General features: G+C 44.3%; 1 long non-coding RNA gene across 2 annotated transcripts; it reads right to left on the bottom strand.

Annotated features, from left to right (window-relative positions):
• Nucleotides 1-577: 577 nt before the first annotated feature.
• Nucleotides 578-5606, bottom strand: LOC148050956 (uncharacterized). Of its 2 annotated transcripts, none has more exons than XR_015700605.1 (3): nucleotides 5476-5606; nucleotides 5300-5375; nucleotides 578-3762 (listed from the first exon to the last, which is right to left on the bottom strand). It is a non-coding gene; the product is annotated as an uncharacterized LOC148050956 (long non-coding RNA). The 2 variants fall into 2 exon arrangements; XR_015700606.1 differs by having other exon boundaries at nucleotides 578-3725.
• Nucleotides 5607-23737: the final 18131 nt, after the last annotated feature.

Below are 23737 nucleotides of genomic sequence, written 5' to 3'. Positions count from 1 at the left end.
ACTGATGACCTTGGCCCCTTGCTGGAACTTTGATGAGGCATTTGGTGCTGGGCTGCTGCAGTCCCGCTAATGAGCACCCTTCCCTGGGCTGCACTGAGTCCCTCTGCGAGACCAAAGCACTAGCCAAGCAGAGAACAAATAAAGCCACATTAATGCCAGCTCCATTAGAAACACAGAAAATAAATAAATGCTGTTTTCAAATATAGAAAAAGAAAAAAAATCAATAGGGAAAGAAATATTATTTTTAATCTTCTAAGAGGTTTTTACAAACAACAGGGAGGGGAAAAATTGAAAGCCATGAAAAAAGACTTGCCAATGTCCTTTTAACCTTTATTTATTATCACTCAGTCCACATCAGCCCCTGACTGCAAGATAATTTGGGATTTCATTTTAATTTCAATGTATCACATAATTCAACACAGCTTTCCATGATTTTTTTTTTTTTTTTTTTTTTTTTGTACTGGAAACTTTAAAAATCTCTCTATAGGAAATGCATCTAAAAAAAAAAAAACATAACCCTTCTGCAGCAGTTACTTAATTTCTAACATGAAAAGGGTTTGTGCTAAAATATGATAAAAATAAAATCAACAAACTTCAAAAAAGGAATATTCGTTAATAACATGCTTTAGCTTGAAGGGTGGCTGCTCCTCTGCTTTTCTTTAGCTTTGTCTGCTGCTTGCATTAGAGTGCAAGTTATTTTGAGACTGCCTTTTTGGAAGCCTTGTACTGCATGTTGTTTAGATTTATTTAATGGTGTGAGTCTGGCTGTATTAACAGCGAGCTCAGGAGGAGCCTGTGGCAGGCTGTAGATGAAGGACTTGTGTCACTGGCAAGGGACAAGCAGAGACAGCCCGGTATTTCCTGTGGGCATCATGTCCCAGTCCCCTTCACCACCTGTAGAGATGGGGTCCCGTGAAAGATGCCTCTGCTTTTCCTGGCCCAGATCTTGTGTTGTCCTCAACACCGCTTGTTCACAGTGACAGCGAGGTCTGTCCTTCCCTCCCGGCTCCTCCAGGCAGCTGGGGGCTGAGCTGCAAACAGGCTGCGGATCCCCTGGATGCTGCTCCTGTTAGGTACCACTGCATCCCCTCCGACTCCAACATCAGGGTTAGGGTCAGCTAAGAGAGCATTGCCTTCTGCCTAACTGAGCGTGTGCATCTATATCTTGACCCACGCCCAAAAAAAACCTCAAAAGAGGAGCTACAACTGAGGTGGAAGAGAAGAAACTTCTTGATACAAATGGTCCACTTAATAGATGTCTCAGCCTTGGGCTCATTTGTTGTCCTGGAGCTCCCTTGATTGCATCATTTTTCTTGCAAATCGTGACTAATTTGTAAAAGAAGTTCCTTGGGCTCTTTCTCTTTTTACTATGTTTTTATTTTTAAAAAATTCCAGGACATTAATTTCTTAATAGGACCTGATGCAGATGGTGCATTTTGCCTAGGATCTTGGCACTGGTTGTGGGCAGGAGGAGTCTCATATATTCACATCAGCTTCCCGCCACAGCCATGTTTATCAGGGGGCTTCTTAAGTGACAGGCACAAAAGGACTGTTTGTACTCCAAATTGCCTATTATTACAGAGCACCAAAAGGCCCCATCTCCCAGCATTGAGCCTGCAGTGAAGATGGCAGAGACCTGGCAACGAGCAGATAGACAATAAATAATCTCCTACAGAAAACTGCACCTAGTCCTCACAGCAGTCCCCAGCAGCTCTCTGAAGGATGGTGGCTATTCCACTATGACCTGGCTATGGAAAAAGGCAATAATTAAAAAAGCTGTTGGTAGTGTATTGATGCCTTGGTAGAGGGATCACTCTGCACTACAGTGATTGCCTGCCCAGATGCATCCAGAAAATGTCACAAAGGGGTCCCTGGATTGCAGGTACAAGCGACATTATTTGTGACATGCCAGCTGGGGAGGAGAAACCCAGACTTTGGCTGGGTCTGCTTTAGAGCATGTACTGAGTGAAACCAGAAGGGCATGCAGGAATTAAACACCCAAGGACACGTGCTCCAGTCTGCTTAAAATCCAACCAGCATTCACCTCCTGCTGCCCTGCCATTCAGGTGTGACCATCACTCTTGCTCACTTCTCTGTGCCTCTCCCTTCACTTTGCAAAGAGCTGGAGAAGGTCTGCAGATGTCTGGCTTGGAGCCAGTGCTTGGCCAGCACTGAGGACACATCAAGACTACCAGCTCAGAGATAATCAGAAGCAAGAGCTGATATCCTGAGGTAGCGTTTCTCTCTGCCTTTGCTTTGCTCAAATGGTAGACACTGAGACCAACAGCAGGTTTATCATCAGTGGAGTTTGACAGCAAGAGGGTGAGCCTTACCCCATGAGAGTGGTAGCCATCTGGGTAATCTACCCAAAAAGTCCCTGGGACGTTCAGTCACAGACAGGAGGATTGATCTTCTTAATGCAAAGGGCAGGTAGGTGCAAGGCCCCATAAAAGCTCCTGATAGCCATTGGGGTCTCCAGTTCCCTGCTGGGTGAAACCATCTGCACCAAAGAACCAAGCACTGTAGGTCCAGACCCCAGCGCAGAGTAAAAGAATTCTGCCAAAAAATAAAATACTGCCCTTCACTCTCCAAAGGAGCACAGTTGCTAGTGAGGTAGCAATAGGCTTAATCTCTCTTCTCTAATGCATGTTCACTTGTTTACTAGTCTCAAATATATTAATGGGAAAACAGACCTGGACAACAGGTAATATAAAGAGACACTAAAAAAACCCAACGGGGCTCTGAAGGAGCCCCATTCCCAAGCCTCATCACCTCTGTGTCTCAGAGAGCTGATGTGTCTGGAAGGCAGCTGGTCTCATTTCTGCACAGCCCCAAGCCTGTTGTCACATCTAAATGAAGAGCAACAACGAGACTTGGTTGAAAATGCCGATTTCTAAGACAGAAATGTAGCTTTTTGAATCAGCAGAATTATCCATGAGCAAATCCCCTTTTTATTTCTTCAAAAACCTGTGGGAAAATAGATATTTTTTGTAGGTATAAAATGAAATAATTTCAGTGTTCAGATATTTGTGGTGCCCCCATGAGTGAGACAATAAAGGTCTGCAAAACTTGAACTTTTTCTTCATTTTCTCTGGATTTTTTTTGTCAGGGGAAATGTTTTTGTTAGAGAGGTCTGTAAAATTAAGAAGAATAATTTCAGCTCAGAAGCTGTTACACTTTGGACTGATCAACCTGCACCAATCCCAGCAGAGATGGCAATTTCATGCAATTATTATACACCACAACACGCAAGCATGAGCGACCAGTCCAGGAGCAGAACAGCAAACTCCTCATGCCCTATTTAGCAAAATGTTCACTGCCAATGTGAAATTCTGACCCTTACATTTTATTAAAAGGATTATATCTTAAAGCAAACTATTTCAGTCCCTTAGCTAGCTCCTTTCTGTGAAAATTTTCAAGACAATTTTGAGGACCGTGGCAGGATCAAGATGAAACAGTTCTACCTTTCCATCTTATTTCTTCCAGCACTCTCCAAATGCGCTCAGATCCTTTTCTTCCTCTGGTGTGTCCCACCTCATGGTATAAGCCTCAATTTGCAGGGGAAGCATCCTTTCACATGATGTCATCTCGCTTTTAAGCGAATGCATGCAGTTAAATAGGTTGCTATGGGGTCAGTGCTTCTGCTGGTGGTCAAATGGACTCAAGCAGGGAGCTGGTAGGTCTCCACCGGGTGGAAGATGTCCCCAGTAGGTCACTTGTGTAGCCTGGAAAACCAGAAAAGTGTCTTCAAGGCCAGAGGTGCTGGAAAGGCAATTTTACCCCAGATCAGTTTTGTATCCATTCTAGTTAATCGTAAAAATATACCATTTCTATTGTATAGGATTGCATATGTATGTTGCAAGGAAGGGCAGGGGGGGAACATGTTGTGGTAGATTTGATAGAACAGCTTTGTGTCAAAAGAATAGGTAGGTTTATTATAGACTTCCCTTGCTCCAAGCTTCAGATGAGAGAAATCCTATAATCCCACCCTGCTTTAATACTGGATTAATGTGGATTTGTTAATAAAATGTTAGTGAAATCGAGAATAATTTGTAATTAACTCAAACTTCTACTCCCTGCATCATTATGAATATTTTTTAATAGAGATTAGGAACAGTTTCCGCAGCTGCATACGCTCCAGCAGAGCACTGCAAGTGGGAGCCTTGGTGAAAAAAAACAAAACCACTGCAATACAGCAACTTGAGTTCATGGCAAAAGAAACCATCCAGACAATGCTGAAATACCAGCCACAACTCTGCAGACCTGAGGAACTGATTTCTGTTACCAGAACTCTGTTCAGATGCAAGATGTCAATACTTCTGAGGATAAAAAACCAAACTGTTAACCCCTAAAACAATGAGTGCACAAGCAGACAAGTGTTACAACAAGAAAATACAATATGGACAAAACAAAAACTACTCAGCAGGTATGGCAGATTTAGAGTTGCAGCATTAATACTGCCCAGTGCTACCTCCTCATCAGCATGAAAAGACCATTTACAATGTACGTGGATTTCAGATGATACTTTTCTGACCTAAAATCTCTATAGGCACACAGAAATAGAGGATTTGTCCTACCAGATCAGAGTGGTAGGCCATCCATCTCCAAATCCTGCCTCTTGCTGTTGTTAAAAAATGAACTAAAATGACTAATTTGTTCAAAGATAACCATGCTGTGCAGCAGAAGAAAGGTGGAAGAGTGAGCCATGGAAAAGGCAGTTTTACCCTTGGATAATTTTTGTGAAGGTTTGCATCTTTTCTAGTTAATCATAAAAAATACACTGGCTCTATTGTACAGGATTGCGCATGCATGCTCTCTGATGGAGAGGTGGGTCGGGAGGGGGGCTAGAGACACTAATGGGAAGTGGAGACAACATGGTCTTCCAGGAGCCACTCGGAGGATTTGTCTTCACTGGACATAGACTAGCCATATCCCTGTAAGGAGAAGATGCCATTTATTTTTCCATGGCAAAACAGACTGCCATGAATAAATCTCGCTTTGACAGGGAGTCAGACAAATCCAGCCTGAGTGACGCCTATCTGCGACATTGCAAACAAGGGAGGATGCTTCAGAGAGAAACAGAGAAAATCCCCTCACTGCATTAAGCCTGACAAACTCAACTGGTGTCACAGGTCACAATCTGCAGCATTAACCATTGCTATCACTCATTTCAGCCTGGCTTTGACCACTTCACCTGGAGCTCTTATCACCACCTGCCCTCGGACGCAGAGCGGCACTTTTAAAACTTCCCAATAATTGACCCTCAGCACAGCCCTCCCCTTGGATCAGACTCACTTACAGCTGAAGTCATCGGTCAAAAAAGCCCAGGAGAGTAGCATCTGTCCTTCATCTTCCTCAGCTTTGGGGACAGCCAGCTGCCAACAGTGGATAACAAAAATAAAGATGACTTTTTACAGCTGCTTCTATCCTCTAAGCTAAGTTTTTTTTAAAGGACTCATAACCTATAGTTAAGACCTGGTATTCAAGAGAGGATTTGTTTCAGCTTTGGCTCTGCCTCCCTATTTCTCCCCTGGCTCTTTTTCAGTCTGGAGACATGATACATCCCCGCACAAATGTTTCAATGGGAATACTATGCAGTACAAAGCTCAGCAACTCACAATTGTTGGTTATATCCACTGAGGTTATAAACCTCCTGGCCAGCTGGTCTGCAATTTTGGGCACCGCCTCACTTAACAATTATGTCTCTAACCTGCCACAGCTGCTATTTTAGCAAGTTTGTTCTTCATTTAAGGGAGAATCCGTTCAACCTGATTTGCCTTCTTTTAAGCTGTAGAAAGAGGTCTCTATTTCAGGTGTGAGTCTGCTGTGGTATTCCTTGATGATATCCTCAGTTGCTTGGACCTTGTATTGGTAAGGAAATACCAGCTGGACCTATAAGATGGTGTGGGCTCCAGCCTGCTTGTGGGGTCTGGCTGAGACCCTATCCTCCTGCCCCAGGCTTCGCTGCAAAATGATATTGGCAAGCCAAGAGGACAACACTTAACTATTAGACATCACGCACAAGTCTATTCAACTGCCTCCATCCTTCAAAAGCCTTCCACTCTTTCCCTGCCATTAATTGGTGACATCAAAAGATGATTTTTTTTTTGATATATGAAAATAAGCTACCTTGAGAAATGCTACCCTGTTTTCAGACTTGTGTACAAGTGAAATTTTAGTAAGTGCAGTTTTACTGTTATCCCAAGCCCTGACTCGCATCCCTCTCTCCCCAGGCTCATTGGGAGAGCCTGCTCTCATGACTATTGCTTTGGCAGCGCATCTCCTCCCAAATCTAGCTGTGATCCTGCACTCTGAGTGCCTCTGCTTCTACCACCAGCTCTTCAAAATGTCCTGGACTTTTTAATTCCAGACCCTGGCAGAACCTGAAGCAGACAGAAACCATTCTGTTAAGTGCTGTAGACCTCTCTTCGCCTCCTCAGAACTTGAGAACAAACTACTTGGCATCCAGCTGATCTCTGCTTTCATTTCTGTCCCTGGTGATTCATTGTGCGTTGAGGTTAGATGAGGTATTTATGTCTTTTGAGTCCATCTGGAATCTCACCATTTAATTTGGATCATTCTTACTTGCACCTTTGTTGTCTGTATTCTTCATACTTTTGTTGTATGCGGGCTTGGGATTTTTTTCCCCTTTCCCTTCTGGCCCTCTGATGGTAAGTCTTTGTCTAAGACTACTGTTTTGAAAGGCATGGAGTTTGGATGGTATCATGAGAGTGTCAGAAGTGCTCCCTCTTAAATAGAGGCAACTTTGTACAGAGAGATCTAATAAACTTTTATTAGATCGATCAGTACAGCTGGAAGAAATGCACAAGTATTCAGGCATATAAGCCCTTTTATATCCCTCCAAAATTCACATTCTCTTTAAAACACTTTGCTTGAAACAGTGTGCTGGTTTTGGCTGGGATAGAGTTAATTTTCTTCATAGTAGCTAGTATGGAGCTATGTTTTGGATTTGTGCTGAAAACAGTGTTGATAACACAGGGATGTTTTCATTACTGCTGAGCAGTGCTTGCACAAAGTCAAGGCCTTTTCTGCTTCTCACCCCACTCCACCAGTGAGGAGGCTGGGGGTGCACAAGAAGTTGGGAGGGGACACGGCTGGGACAGCTGACCCCAACTGACCAAAGGGATATCCCATACCATATGACGTCATGCTCAGCATATAAAGCTGGGGGAAGAAGAAGGAAGGGGGGAACATTCAAAGTGATGGCATTTTGTCTTCCCAAGTAACTGTTACGTGTGATGGAGCCCTGCTTTCCTGGGGATGACTGAACACCTGCCTGCCCATGGGAAGCAGTGAATGAATTCCTTGCTTTGCTTTGCTTGCCTGTGCAACTTTTGCTTTACTTATTAAACTGCCTTTATCTCAACCCATGAGTTTTCTCCCTTTTACCCTTCCAATTTTCTCCCCCGTCTCACCGGGGGGGACCGAGCGAGCAGCTATGTGGTGCTTAGATGCCGGCTGGGGTTAAACCATGACAAACAGTTACCAGAGCATTTACACTAAATGCCCTGTGAGAAGGGAGACAGACTTTCTTTCTACTGGGAGACAATTTCCAGGTCAAAAGCTTCACTTCCATCCTTGCCTTGGGCTGAAAACAAGGACTGGGTTGCCTTTGGGTTCCTTAGACATTGGTGGGGTGCAAAAGAGACCTTCTGCAGGAACGCATGGTGCTTTCCACACAGCCCTGTTTAATAGCGACATGAACTTAGTGACTTACAGTCTTAATGAGCCTCATTAAACTCACCAGAAGTTTTGCAGAAAGTGAGGTCTCTGACATAGGAGACGTTAGAGCAGGGTCTAGAGCAGAATATTCTGGCCACAAAGCTAGATTGAGGCAAGGGGGTGGCTTATCCTTTTGCTGAGAAATTGATGGATGACCAGTACTGTCAGACCAAAGATGGTGAGACCCTGTCCCCAGGGAAAGGTATATGAAGAAAAATAAGTGTAACACAGATGCACAGGTGATGAAAATACTGTGTTATTGACATCTGGATAGGGTGAAGAGGCTTCCTTTGAGTTAAGCCTCCCCAAGGGAATCAAAGGGCAGGGATTTCTGAGAGATTTCCTCCTTTATACAAAGGTCCTTACATCCAGGACCAGAAGAAGGACCACATTACTTAAAATGACTCATTTTGAATCTCAAATAACACTCCATACTCTAGGCTCTTGGAGAATGCCCTCCAGCTCCATGATGTTTGTTTTTCTGCTTGCCAAGCACATCCGAGTCCTGCATGGATCTGAAGAAAAACCAGTGCAGGCTGAGTTCACAAAAGCTCTGCAAACCAGAAAAAGGCAAATTATTTTATATATCTCTATCATGGCTTCTCTTATTCATTTCGTCTCTAAATTATATAGCCATGATCTTTCTAATCTCTCTTTGCATGGATGACTTTCCATGCCCTTAATAATTTCCTTTGCCCTCCCCTAGACCTTTCCTGTGTCTGCACTTTGAGGCAGAGAGGCCAGAATAGAAAACATTATTCTGGGTGAAGGTGTATCATGCAGTTCTGTAATTCCATTACAGCATTTTCAGTATTACTCTCTTTTGAATACAGCCTGGCATTTTCTTGGTTTTCTGGATCATCAATGCATTTTGAGATTGCACTGAGCTCCTGGCAAAGGCAACCAGGATTTGTACCAACAATTTGCAATTTTTGTCATTTCTTTTTTTTTTTTTTTTTTTCAGATGCCTTACTTGAGATACCCTACTTGGGTCCCAATTTCCAAAAAGCTAATACTCAGTGCTAGCAAGAGCAAGTCCTTTCACAATGGTTCCTGCTGAGCTCTCTGCCATGGGATGTGAGAAGGACAAACACTTTTTGGCTGTTTTCCTTCTCCCGCTCTCTGAGAAACTTGGTTTGCTCTAAGATTTTCAGAGGGAAGTTAAGGTTGTAACCACCCTATTTTTCTAGTATTCATTTGACTGCCCTGGGGCTTACCTCCAAAGCTATTTGGAGGAGGTTTCTAAAGGTGATGAAACAGGTAGGTGAAAAGCCAAATGATGTTAAAAAACACTATTCTAAACCAATGTCTCCTCTAATTTATGTCAACATAAACTGGGTCATCCCCATTTTATAGCAGCCTCAGGAAAATCTCTTTCCTGAAGGAAGTGTGCAGGGAAGGAGTCATGTATCCAGTGGGAGGATTGCATTGCTTAACTTTTAAAGTTATCTTCTCTTCTTCTCCTGGACAGGAGAGGAAGGATCCAGCTAGCATCTTCCACTTCTCTTCCTTTTTATGTGCTGAGAATACAGCAACTGTGGGGTATATGAAAGAGGCCTTACTGAAAAGGAAATCTCAGCATCCATGGGCTGCCCACTGTCCTCCTGACCACCGTAACCAGGAGCTCAGCAGTGGATCTGAGGAGGCACTGGGCATTTCGGTAGGTGAAGTATTAATGCCCTTAGATGCAAGGAAGGACAGGGATGCTGAATGCCTTCATGGCCCAAACTGAAGGACTAGCTCTTCAGGCACAGGGCTGAGAGTTTTATATTTGCTCAAGTCCAGGATTCATCAAGAGTCTGTAGTCCTCATGACCTTAATTTTGCTGCAGTTAAGAAGACAGACACCTACAGCAGGGTTTTGGATGGCTGCAAGAAAACCAAATCAAAATGTGTTCCTCAACATAAAAGGTTTCCTGTGGTTTGAGTTTGGGAGCTGCTAACATCTCCTGCACCAGCCTATGTTGGAGGGGATTTCCAGTGCTAGCAGTGAAGGTACAAGAACATGAGTCAAATCACACACGCATACTGAAAAAAACAATTAAAATGACCATGCAAGAAGTACACTCCTTACATCTTGACACCTCTGAGCTCACTTTCAACATGATGGAGTCAAAGAGATTGGGCAGAGCTTGAAGATGTTGGCATGCAGAAAAGCGCCAGTTTGGTGGTATGGGCAGGAAGGTACCCCAGTGGGGTCAGTTGCTTTGTGACTCCCCTTCCAGGTCCTGCAGGGGCCGTTGGGGAGCATTTCGTTCATCCCATGGACTGCTGCTTCAAAGCCTGAGCCTATGAGCAGGCAATGACTATTTCTCCTGGGTCTACTGATCAAGAGACTCAACATTTAATTAGGCAGAGTTCCCAAGAGTGTCTGACCACAGTCTGCAATGCTATAGGAGGACTCTTTAGGACCTTAGATCAGACCATCAGCACAACCAATTAATGTTAACTTTACCGGCCTTGTTAATTGTGAGGAAGCTTCCCAAGGGGAACAGGACTGAATGAGCAATATATATCAAAGAGTAACTGAAAAGCCATTATGTATTATTGTCTCTTTGTTGATTTGAGGAGGACATGATGAACTAGGTACTAATTACATTAAAAACCACTGTATTCTAAACCAATCTCTCTAATTAATGTCAACATAAACTGAGTCATTCCCATTTTATAACAGCCTAAGCAAAATACTAGTTACTGAAGGCAATGCACACAGGACAACTCTGGGATGTGCAGTATTAACATGTCTTGACCAGGGAGCCAGAAATTTCCACTCTCAAAGCACAGAATCAAGATGCAGGTAGCATCAGGGTCCCTCGGTAACATTTCGAGTCCCATGTCTTTCCACACCACCATGCAGCTGCATGCAGTTGTGTCCTCATGCAGGCAGCTGCGGGCACAGTCATGCGCGTGCACATTGCACAAAGTGATTCTTCCTCAGCATCAGGAAAGATCCCCTTTCCACTTAAATGGCTTTTTTTTCTGCTTCATTTTTACTTTATTTTATTTTATTTCTTTATTTATTTCTCTTCTGTATCCTTTTCAATCTGGAAAGTGACTTGGCCTCTCTTCCCCCCATCTATTTTCCTCCTGCCACTATTCAGTTTAGGCATGAAACACAGAACTAGATTGAAAGCATTCAATGGCCATTCAATCGGAGAAGAAAAGAGCCCCTCAGAGCTTTATTAGATATGAAGATCCACAATAAAAATCAATTTCTGCCTCTTTATGCAGTTTAAATGACAAAGCACCCACCCATTCTGCAGCCATTGTGCCTGGGAAATGTAATTCAGTGCCGGAGCTGGGACCAGAACACCACGGACTCACTGACCTGCGCTGGCAGATTCCAGTATGATACAGACCTTCGCAGATAATGACAGCCACTTCATCTCACTGCACGAAAAAAAAGTTATCTGATATCTTTGAGGGTTAAAAGGCTATGTGGGCAGCATTTTTAATAGCACTCTAAATCAGCATCTTAAAAACACCTCTGCTTTTTTCCAGCACCCCCCTCCCCACTTTTTCCACTCTTTCAGTCCCTGCTGGCAAACCCCAGCTGTGGTCTCATATAGCCTTTACTCTTTGGGGAAGAGTCCTCCCTGGATGCCTAGCTGAAAGTGAGCGGATTAGAGGGCAAACTTGATGACTGCAAACATTCAGTCAATCAGCATGACATGCAGGAATTTGTTTAGGGAGTGTCTGCAGGTCTCTGGATAAGTGAGGGCTGCGCAGTGCTGTGGGGCAAAGCTTTCAGGTCCAACTGCTGAGTTGCTCTGGGCAGGTCTGAGCTGTGCCAGGGAACAAGCGGGATATGGGCTATCGTACCCGTGGTTTTCCTTAAACCACTATTGTGACTGGCTCTTTCCCCGTGTAAAAGGTTAGTCTTTGTTTGAACTCCACTAAACTCTTGGCCTAAATCATGTCTAACAGTTCCTTGGAAAAACTGGACCCTGTGTGCAAATGCCTTTTGCATTATTTTAATAATTTTTCTTTTATCCTTATGTTATGGAAAAGGGTCAGTGTAACTGCCACATCAAGCTTCACTGCTCTGTATATTCTATGGTTTCCATTAGATTTACTTACATAGATTTTTTTTACTGGCGATCATGCTGACACCAACACTCATAGGCTTCAAAAGCTGCATTCATTTTATCAAAAATTAAATTAGGAGAGGAAAAAACAGAAGGAAAGTGAAGTTATGACAATCCCAGGAGGTCCCATTTTTGCATTTGGAGAAGGAAACCCTTCCACTTTGTCCTAAAACCACTTTTTTTCCCCCCATGTTTTAAAAATTCCCTTGCAAATAATGACTCTGAATGATGCCACCGTGGAAACGAAATGCTTTGATCTGTCTCAGATGAGTCTGAACCCTTCAGTGACTAATTTCGAAACTTTGCAAGGCTTCTGTTCATTCGAAACAGGAGGAGTTATAAATGCCAAAGCAGAATCTGTGTCCTCCGCAGAATGGCTGTTCCAGTCCTCCATTGCACACGTCTTTCAGTGTCTCTAGCCAAAACTCCTCCCTGTGTAGCACAGAGTATTTTGAATGACTTGTAATTCTTGCTATTCCCCCTCGGCCTCGTGGCAGCTTTATCTTAATGAAGATGTGCTGTGTGCCTTTTGCAAAGCTTTTAGGCTACCTCAGGATAAAATTTTAAGTAGGAGGAATGCATTCAGTGGAATCTAAGGTTTTTTTTTAAATGTAATTCTCTTTTTAAAATGTTTTAGTGTGTTTACAAAATAAAATAACTCTGAGATTTTGTCTCCTTGGAAGTACATCTGCATTTGTTTCCTGGGAAGCACTGCCCTTCCCAGCTGTGGGCGGACCCAAAACCTGCCATGAGCCATTGCTTGGTCTTGTGTCCTGGAGCACCCATAGCACCTTACCACAGAGTAAGTATTTTATAGAGAAGATAAGCCTGTGAAACCATTGTGTGCACAAAAGCAGATACCTCAAATAAATCAGGACACAAAATATATATGTAATACATATGCAATTTCCTGAATAAAGGCTGGGGGCTTCCCACAGGGTGGGGAGCAGTCCCCTGGCTCAGCATGGAGAGGTACCACCAGACCCAGTGAGAGCACATCCCTTTCCCTCTCTGTCTACAAAGGGACCTCATGTCTTGATGTGAGACCGGTTGGATTTTATCTCAACCAGGTGAATAATGTCAGAAATGGTGCTGCTGGGTGCACAGTGTGCTCAGCAGTCCATGTGGGGCAATCAGCCCAGCTACCCACGGACATCAGTGAGATATGTGTGCACAAGCTCCTGCATGCAACATGGAAAGAGGAGAGACATATTATTAAGGGTTTTCCATGGACCTGGAAAGTATTGCAGTGCTGTGACAAAGTCATTTGGTGATTGCTGTCTCGTTATGTCCTAGAGCTCTCACTGCGGTATTATCAGTGGGCAAGCCAAAGTGTCTGTGCTGTGAAACTGTGTGAATGGCCCTTGCAGAGGAAACAATGGGGGAAAGCACAACACCAGCATCTGGGAACAAAAGACAGGTGTGCTGTGCACTCCCTTAAAGTCCCAGGAGACATGCCAGAGGCTATGCGTGAATAATGCTAGAGCCTGTAATTGCTAATTAATTGCTTCATCCAGGTGTAGGGAGGTGGGGAAAATCATTACATCTGAGATTCACATGAACGAAGTAAAGTAAGATCCAGCGTAGCTGAGCTAGAAGGATAACCCTATTACTGCTAATAAGACTGCTCTTCTCAGGAAGGGCAAGAAAAATTGTGGGTAGATGCATAGACGTGGCACAGGGAACTACTGAGCCACAGGATCAGGTGGAAGGATGGGGCTGAGTTTTAACTTTGTGCAATACACTCAGCACCGAGAGCCAGGGTTACAGCTGAGCAAAGGCCAGAGACAGGACATGATGGTCCAGTGATGACCTGAAAGAAGAATGTCCAAAGATATTAGAAATGTGGCACAGGACACTCAGACCTGGGTCACAGGTATGGGGGCTTGTGGCCAGAAAAGGAGGCAAAGTCAAGGCCAGTGAGGCAGCAATGGGCTTTTTGGCTGGATGCATGGGGAGAAGAAACTCGGTTTGGTGCCTGATGGCAAGAGCTGTGGTGCTGATGTGATGCACACATACGAAAGCAAATGCAATTCGGGGATGTCTCAGGCGAAGTGTTTCCAGTGGAGAGAGGAAAGTGTTCATGCCACTGTGCTCTGCTGAGTCCTTGTTGGGAAAACAGCCAGCTCTTCCAGTCACCTGTTGTTGGGGAAAGATGGGCTCATCAGGAACCATGGCATGGTAAGGCTTGGAAAGCAAGCAGGGGGACAGAAACATGTCCGACACATGAGGAGAAAGAGCTTGGTTTAGTTACTCGAGTAAAAGGGAAACTGGGGGAATATGCAGGAGATATATCAGCAGATTAAATGTGAGGGAGAGAAAAGAGTTGCTCCAATCAAAGGGCAGCATTGGCACAAGAGCAAAGTGAGATAAAATACCCATGAATAAATTTAGGCAGAAAATCAGTGACCATGAGAAGATCTATACTCTGGAAAAGCCTCACAAAAAGCCTGGAAACTCATGGGAGATAAAAAAAAAAAACCCAAAAGATGGAAATAGAGGAGACTATAAAAGGGTTAAAATGAAGAGACTCACCATCTTAGTCGACAGAAATGGTCCCGTTCAATACCATAGTCCTGTGGTACTAAAAGGCCATGTAAAGAAAAACGTGGCTCATTTTTTTTCCACATGTATACATATGTATGTGTATATATATGTGTGTGTGTGTGTGTATATACACACATAGTGTTTGTGCAGATGGATTATCATCAATATAATCAAGGTCAAAGACATCACGCACTCCCAGCCCTGGAATGCTACGGTGACAGAAAGCTGGCAATGTGATTTAAGATGGTCCCATTTTTTTAGCAGACTTTTCTCACATTTGTCATCTGTCACTGGTTCAAAAACTGTTAGGAACCTATGGCAATCAGCAGCATAAAGAGCTGATAGACAAAAACAAACGTCTGGGTAAATGGTGTGGTTGAGAACAATGATGAGAGCAGATTCAGCTGATCTTGGCAGAGGAAGAAATCTGGTGCAGTGATGCTGGAAATCTTTTCTAGTTGCAGCTTGCTCAGAAAAGCCATGGGAGAGGGATACACCCAGATTGCAAGGAAATGTTGTGAACAATTTGCCTGCTCTCCTCTGTGGGTTGAGCAGACCGTAAACCCTCCTTGCTGCTGCTGAAGAGAGAGGCCTGGAAAGAGCTGCATCTCGGCATCCCCAGCCTGCAGAGTGCCCAGCAGAAAAGCATTGTTTTTCTGCCAAACGAGGTGAAGCTGCTTGGGGCATTGGCAGTTAAACCAGTGCCAAGTGATAAACAGAGAGTAATAAGGAAAATAACACAGGATGGTAACAGTCTATGCATGGCTTTCAAGCAAACTGTGAGAAGACAGTGAAAATATATTCACCAGGTTCCTAAAAGGGTGAGGACACATGTGCCAAAGGTTCTGAAGTGAGGAAATACTCAGTTCATGAAGAAGAGGGCAACCTGCTAATCTTAATTATGTCACCAAGGGCTAATAAGTCACAGTGTAAACCCATGAAGCCTGCAGTGAAGCAGTTTATTGATGATGTCATTAACAGCATATAAATGTTTAGTCTTCTGTTGATCACTGGCTGACCCTGTGCTTAGACTTGTGATGCCTTGACTGCCAAGTACATCCTGGCATCCTCCATCCGTGTGCTCCTGCTGCATTTGCCTCAACTTTCCCGGATCTCGCTTTGGGCTGATACATTTCAGATCACCTCACATCTGTCAATGGGTAGGAGAGCACACAGCCAGATGATCTTAAGGGTCTTTTCCAACCTTAATGATTCTATGATTCTATGATTCTATGATTCTATGTCAGGAATGGTGCAGCGTGAAGTAACTTGTTGCGCCATGGTAATGTGCAAGTGTGTCTGAGCTCCAAGAGAAGAGGGACCTTTGGTACTCATAACTGGAGGGATCTGGACAAATAATTGCTGCTCTTTTGTATGAGCCAAAAGGATCAAAAGCCTCCAAATATAAGAACAATTAGCACAGATTGATGGTGGCACTTCAAAAGTTGTATCAGTTCCAACTGCTTTTTACTGGGCCATGAGAGAACAAAAGGGCAGTGAAACTGCAGAAGGGTATTCCCATGCAGAAGGGAAGACCTTTTTTCTAGCTCTGAGGAGCTAGTTGTGGCACTGAGGAGTTGTTTGGTGAAGAGATACAATCAGGGCCATGCTAGAAGGCAGCCTGGTCTGGTTCAACCAAACCCACTGTTAAGAAATACTCACATCAAATTCTGGTCCCTGCTTTTGCTGCCTCATGTCCCCGGAGCTGTGTTGTCTCTGCTTGGCTCCCGGTCCTACTCCTCCTCCCAAACCCTCCAGGCTTGGGCCCAGAAATCCCACACATCATACGACAGGCTCAGTCCATCCTGGCTCGGTGCCCCTGGCCCCAACCCAGGACCAGTCATCTGGCAGAGTACCCCAGTAGACAATGGTGATTCAGCCTTATATAAAACAGGAAGAGGCAGATGAAGCGAATGACAGAGCATCAGACAAGAATCACAAATGTGAAGCTTCAGGAAAGCATCAAGATTGACTCTAAGTCCCAGGATGGGCACAGAAACCCTCTGTAAAACTTATATTTCTGTAAGATGTGATGTTCTGCTAAACAGCTCCTTAAACTGCAAGCAGGTGCTTGGACAACAGGCAAATGGTGGAAAGCAACTGTCATCCTCTGCTTAGGAGGAAGGTGGCAACCTAGTGAGAAAGCAAGAGACGAAGTGCTCCACTGGGGCTGAAGGCTTGTCTCATTGGCAAAGGAGAGTTTGCACACCAAGGACTGGATGGGAGGTGCTGCTCTCCCATCCATAGCACTCTGGAAGAGGTCTGTAGAGAAGATTCAGGGGTCCTGAGGAACATCAAGTTCAAGGTGAGTCAGCTGTGTGCCCTTGCAGAGATGAAGTCTAACTGCATGGTGGTTGCACCAGCAGCACAGCCCCCAGGGCAAAGGAAATGATTTTTTGAGTCTCTTGTGTGGTCACATCCGGAGTGCTGTGGATTGCGTTGGGCTCCCTTGTACAAAAAAGAGACTGGCAAACTAGAGAGAGCCTGGCAAAGAGCCACCAGGAGTACCTGATGTTTGAGCAGTGGCTAGGAGCTGGGTTTGTTCAATATGGAGAAGAGGTGAAGGGGTGGATCTCGTTACTGTCTTGCACTGCCTAAAGGGGGTTTATGAAGAAGAAGGGACTAGTCACCAAAGTGATACAGCCAAGGGGTAAGAGTTGACAGACACAACTTACAGGAAGGGGAAATTCAACTGGGCATAAGAAAAATCTCCACAGTGCAGATGGTCAAACCCCGTGGTAAAGGCCAAGACACTGAACTCAGAGAAGAAAGCACTATTAAAAAGAAATTTAGGAAGCCCTGCAATGTAGCACTGCTGTCCAGGTGTTAGGTAAAGCAAGATTAGCCCTGCCCTGCATGAGGATGCAGTCCATGGTGCTATGCCTTCAGGATGACCAGCAGGGGCTCTAGGTTCTCCAAAACGGGAGGGGGACAACTGTGGACAACAGGAGGGGACGACAGGTTTGGTTAAAATCTCCTTTTCAGGAGTGGGCAGATCTCACGTATGATGAATGTCAGTCATTCCTATTTGCACAGAAAAAATAGAGCTGCAAGTGGAGTGAGTAAAAACCACCATCAAAACTTTCTTTTAAAAGTCATTGCTTGTTTCATAGGGACACTCCTGAGATGCAATCATTTGTATAGGAGGAAACTCCAGGCAAAACACTAATATGAGGAGTGGACAAGCCTGTTTTCATAGCAGGCCACTCTACAAGAGTTTTGAATATATAAGCACCTTCTGGCAATGCAGAAATCTCAGTGTGTATCAGCACACACTTACTAGGACTTTGCAGATCACCAGGAGCTTACTGGAGCACACTTGACATTCCTCTAGGTCCCAGAAATGATTGTTAATGCTGGCAGAAATTGAAGCCAGATTTTACAGAAAATAATGTGCACATGATTCTAATTGCATGTAGTGTTTTTCCAGGGGACAGAAGTACTGGGTGATGCCAATAAGACCATGGAAGAAATTGCAGAATATCTTAGGGCACATGGGTAATCCAGCATGATCTTCTCGGATAATATACTTCAGCTTGTTTATCAAAGATTGCAATTCTTCCTCTTCCTCAACTTTTGGAGTTCATCCATAGCCAAGCAGGCAGTTTTGTGCAGACGTTTAAAAGAGTATTAGAATAAAATGAGCAAGATGCTTGCACCATTGTATTGCAAATTGATTGAGCCTGGTCCTCAGCTGGTGTCCTTGCTATGCGGACAAACAGCAGGTCAAGAGCTGGCCTATGATTACTTGTGACGTCTGTTGCAGATCTGAGTCCCCAAAATGCAGTGGAGTGGTCTTTAGTGGTTTTTTCGATGTGAGCTGTACCTGCAATTTTACTTCTTTTGAGAAGATTTATAAAAAGAACTGATAGAGCAAACCCTCTCTTCTTCTTCCTGGGGTTTTATCTCTAAACTAGAGGGGTCTGGGAAAAAATTATAAAGGTTGTTTTATTAAAAAAAGGAAAAGAAAGAGGCAAGGAGTTAGTTTCAAACAATAATATCTGCCCAACTAAACCAGGAGAAATTTAAAGATTAATGGATCTTAAGAACAGAACAGCTCAGGAGACTGGCTACAGAGATGGGGAACCCAAAACACCTACAAAGGGTTTAAACCAAATACAGAGAAAAAGACATTGACTTAATTATTCTAAAACTGAAGTTCAAGTGGAAAAAAAGCATTGAATTGGGAGAGGGCAGACTTGAGGCAGGGGGGGATGTGTCCTTGCACCTCACACTATTACTGCAGCTAGCTCTGACACTTCAAGATCTTTCTGCTTTTCCTCAAGACTGTGGATCCAAAATCAGCAACCCATTTGGTTTTTCACTTACGTCAGCCAAAATGAGATAGCTTTGATTTTACAGAAACATGTGAGTCAGGTTCTGATTTTGCAAAAGCCACGCCAAGCATCTTCTTAATCTGGTCTGCATTTGAAAAGAACCAATATGGGAAAGGATGAATTCAGATAAAGGATGCCAGTATTGGGTCATTTATGCTGTTTATGCACGCGAACAGTTCATGAGGCTGGTGTCCAGTGGGATGGCCAGGCTGAGGATGCCTCCACCCTTTCCCCAGACCACATGCAGTATAGACATCAGGAAAAGAGGGAAGGCTGGCGAGAAAAGCAGAGCTGAGCAAACCTGGTTCACGTGTGAATACCAGCAGCTACGTGGACAATGTTGGCCAGATTTTTGGCTGGTGCAAATCCAATGGAGCTCCACTGGCTGGTGCTGGCCCTGGTTTTGCAGAAGAGAACAGCTGGCTAATAGCTGGGTGGCTTTGCTTGCGCTTGCAAAGACCCATCAGATGAAAATGGGAGTTAAGCACACAGTTCCCCAGGTCTGAAGCACTTTGTCCCCAGGTTTGGGTTAGCCCTGCCTCCAAACCCAGGCTGATCCATGCCAAAAATTGGACTTCTTTGCCACCAGACACACAGACAGATATGATCCTGCCCCTGTGAGCCACTGACTCGTGAACTCGAGGCAGGGCAAAAACACTGCGGACCTCTCTTCCTCGTCCTGCAACATGCAGATCTTCCATGTGCTCTTCCTCCTGTAAATTAGTTTTCTAATATCCTTCGTCCTCCCTCCCCCAGGGAAAGGGACGTGGGGAAGGGTTTATTTATTTAGACTGCTTTACTGCCTGATCAGAATTACCCGTCTGAGAGGGGGATTTGAATGGCACCTTATCTGGGGTCTTTCTCCCTCTAATGCTTGAAATGAGAAGCTTTGCTGCATTTTTTTTTTTAATTACAATGGAAAGAGAAAGGGATTGAACAGTAAAGTTAAAATAAAATTAAAAAAAACTTTAAAAGTACAATGTGAATGAAAAATGATGGTTTTACTCTTTGCCTTAAAGTAAAATAGCTTTTATCTTTTTTTCCCCCTTACAACAGCCTCCTCTACCTAGATAATGCATTTGGTTAGATTTATTTGCTCAGCCCAGAAAACTTGACACTAAGGGGATTATTTAGTTTTAGATTCGCTGTAGTCCATAGTAATAGCCAACAGGGAAAGGAATGAAGCAGCGATATTAGCAGAAAGATGGGAGGGGAGGGTGGACGGGGGAGGGGGTGGCAGGGACTGCAGCTAAGCAAAACTGCTTGCATAAACACCATTAAGAAGATTTAGACATTGCTTTTCTTATCATCAGCACTCCTGGAAGAAATAAAAAAAAAAAAAAAAGAAAGAGAGAGAGAAAGGAGAAAGGAAAAGGGACAGGCCCTGACTTGCTGTGCATGCGTTTCCATCAAGGTTCAATAGAAAAATAAAATCAGCCCAGGGTCTGTCTGCAGCAATTCTGCCAACCTCTCCAAGTTACCCCATCACGGTCCAAAGGAGGCATTGGTTCCACGTGTTAAGAGGAGTAAGGAGCAAGTCCAAAGAGAAGGAAACACACCTCCCCGCACAGAGTTGGGCAATTTTATACCTATCCATGAGAGCATATTTATTTCACTGTAAAATGCTTGAATTTTCTTTGTGCACTACCAAGAAGTAGAATGCACACAGCGTAACAGGAGGGAGTGGTTTGTGCAAGGTAGATGTCAAACTTTAACAGGCAGAGTGCCTGGCAGCCCAAGTTTTGGAAACTGTGTCCCAGATCCACCAGCCGCTGACTCCATGGAAGGACACAGCAATTGCAAGGAGCATCGACTCAGGGACAGGCAGAAGAAGACACTGAGAACTTTGTTGATCAGTGGAAGGAAATCTGTAGGAAATCACAAATGCTAGACGTGCTTTCCAAGAGTCTGGAGCAGGCCACTGAGCAAGAGTTGTCCCTTCAGAGTGCAGGTCCCCTCCTGGCCAGTGTTTGCTGGTGCCATTCTCACAATGTGGCTCACATCCAGTCAAGGAGGGAGAGATATCTTACCAGAGGTCTTGCCTAGGAACTGCTCAAACTGCTTTTCTCCATTCCCACTGTGGACTGGTTATGACAACCTCTGTTAGAGGCATACACATCTCAGGACAACAGATATTAAATAAAAAGGTTATTCATTGAACACAATGAATGAGCAGATGAGCAGATGCTCAGCCTTCTGGTCTATTGATGAGGACACCATGAGCAGGTCTGAGGGCTTCCTTGTGTGAACATGACATGTCCTAGAGAAGGGATGGGAATGGCTGACAACCCAGGTGATGGAGTGACCCAGTCACTCAGCCTTCTTCTCCTCCCTGCTCCCACTGGAAGGAGACACAAGCACTCCTACTGCCACCCTCTAGGCTCTGCCACCCCAGGGTATTCCTTGCACCATTGTGAACAGTGTTACTATCGAAAGACTCGAGTCAGCAGATCTCAGCTGCTAAAGCATCCACAGGAAGGGAAGGCAGATGCTATTTTAGAAGTTATAATGCTCTGAATTTTAAACAAAACATCCAACACTGTGGAAGAGACATAAACCTTCACGCTTCAGGGCACAAAAATCTTCCTGTTACTGGGGATTAGGAGGAAAGTGTCCTTGGAGGCAGGTATTGTGAAGCTGCCAATGAGGAGGCTTCTTGCCCTTTACTCTGTGTGAGCTGGATAGAAAACGTGAATTCTGTTTCATGAGGAATTCTGTGGCTTTGGCCTTTATTCCACATTGGCATGAGACAGAGACCTTGCAAATTCTTCATCAGAAGAGAACCTATATGTCTCAGAAAAGGCACACATAAGAAAGAAGAGGCAACCACGTAGGAGAGAGGAAATTCAGGTTCAATTGACTAATCCATGCCACACAGAAGGAATTGCCATATTCCAGGTGACTGCTTTAATCAATGGGTAATAGGTAAACTGAATTAACTCTAGATGCAAGAATTAACTCAAGAGATGACTTCTTCACTATTTATTGAGCTATACATCACCTTGGCTAGTAGATGATAGTCAGCTCGTGTCTCTTCTTTTTTATCGGGTTTCCAAAGGAAGCGTGTGAAGCAGACTTCATGAGCAGGGAGAAGAAAACTGGGGAGTAGAGTGGGAAATTATTTTGGGAACTTTGGTCATTGTGGAAGGGATGGAGAAGTTTAAGCCCAGAGGAAAACACAATTCATTAATTCTTACATGTAGTGAATAGCTCCCTCCCAGGTTGATAATGCTCATAAGAACTTAACAGCTCTTGGATCAAAATGAATGGAACATCTCCTTCCTTGAATTTCCAAATATTCCTGCTATTGACCCATCACCCTCATCCTTCCTTGTCCCTTCTATATGTATAGAAGGTGCTGTGCCCCCAAAGCAGGTTTGTGACTGGTTAAGGAGAGAAAATCTGCTCCAGTTCATTGGCATCCTCTGTTCTTTGCAATTCACCTTGATCTGGTGATGCCAGCCTTATCTTGGAGAAGAGACATTTTAGACCTGGCTTGATGAAGTCTTGTGCTTTGCCAGGGTTCACAGAAAGAAAGGGGAAGGCAGGAGAGTGACCTAGGTGCCCAGACGTTTCTTGTGACTAGCACAGGCTGAGCCTCAAGGAGTAAGAGCAGTTCAGGTCCACTGGTGTTCCTCTCCCTGGGCCGAGGGGAAAGAGAGCATCAGCGTTGTCTTAGAAAATGCCTGAATCACTTCTTTTTTTCCTAGAAGCATCATTCCCATCTTGCCTGGCTTGAGCTTCAGCCAGCTGTTTTCCATCCAGGAGCTTATCTCTTGCAGGCATAGTGACATTGTGTGACAGTGCCTGTTGTGTCTGCTGAGAAGATGTAAAGCTGGGGGCCAGCAGCTGACCCATAACACAAGAGCCCCTGATCGTTGTTATCTCCTCCCAGCGCTGAGTTCTGTGCCTATGCGACAAGATTAGCTGTTCTCCCATAACATGCTATTGTGTGTGTGTGGAATGGGTTATTTCTTTTTTCTAGAGCAGCTGTTTTCAGTTCCCAGCTAATCTTGCTCTTTGTTTCAAGAGTCTTTTCTCTGTTTCTCAGCACAGCTGTCTTCTGTAGAGCCAGCCTTCAGAAAAAAACAAACAAACAAACAAACATCTCTGAGCTGATGATGTATTCAGCTACTTTTCACCATGACTAAAGTCTTCTGCATGTGCAGCATGAACTTTCCTCACTTGCTGTCAAGAATTGTTCACAATACGTGGTGGCAAGCTTGTTATTTTCTACCATAGACGAGTGTGTATAAAAACACAAAGACTTCATGGTCCCATTCAATCAGAGCCATCATCCACCTTGTTTAGTCTTTTCACTGCAGCACATGGATGTGTTAGGGATCTAATGGAGCCCATTGCAATGGATCCCAGAGTGGACATGCAAGGACACCTTTAATTCAGCAAGATTCTTGAGCTCTAATATGACAGTTCTGCTGAAGAGATAGGGACAATGCATGTCCTTGTGGTCACCAAGGGTGGAAGACACCAGGGCAATAAAATCTGGGTCTGGGCTAAGGATACACCATGACAGCCAGGTGGGCCTGGCAGGTGATTGGGATGTCACAGTGGTTCAGAGCGAGCCACTGCAGGCGGGTATTAACTGTAGCTTTTGTCTTCAGGGTAAGTGGGACACTTGTCACGACTATCTGTCTGTCTAGTCTCCAAATGCTGGATGAAGAGATCTAGCAGAGGCTTGGAGGTGGGAGTCAAGTACACAGTTTAAGGGTTGGACTTGATGATCTTAAAGGTCTTTTCCAACATAAATGATTCTCTGATTCTATGATTCTACGATTCTACACCTGACTATGGAAAGCTGGTTGTCTCTCCAAAATGAGGACCACCTTCTCAGAATATGGACCCACAAGTGAGTTTTCTCATACTGTTTTAGTTCAAACTCAACACAGTGCTGCACAACAGCTGACCTGGCTGTAGAGTTCAGCCTGGTGTTTCCTATCTCTGTTGTCTGTGTTAGAGGCAGGAGTGTTTTGGATGGAGTATATCCAAGTGAGCTTGCAATCCC

The sequence above is a fragment of the Nipponia nippon genome, unplaced genomic scaffold (genome assembly GCF_047370975.1).
Source record: "Nipponia nippon isolate SJK-2023a ecotype South Korea unplaced genomic scaffold, ASM4737097v1 scaffold_7, whole genome shotgun sequence".
NCBI lineage: Eukaryota > Metazoa > Chordata > Aves > Pelecaniformes > Threskiornithidae > Nipponia > Nipponia nippon.
The sequence above is the reverse complement of the archived record's forward strand: the minus strand, read 5'-3'. Positions and strand labels throughout refer to the sequence as shown.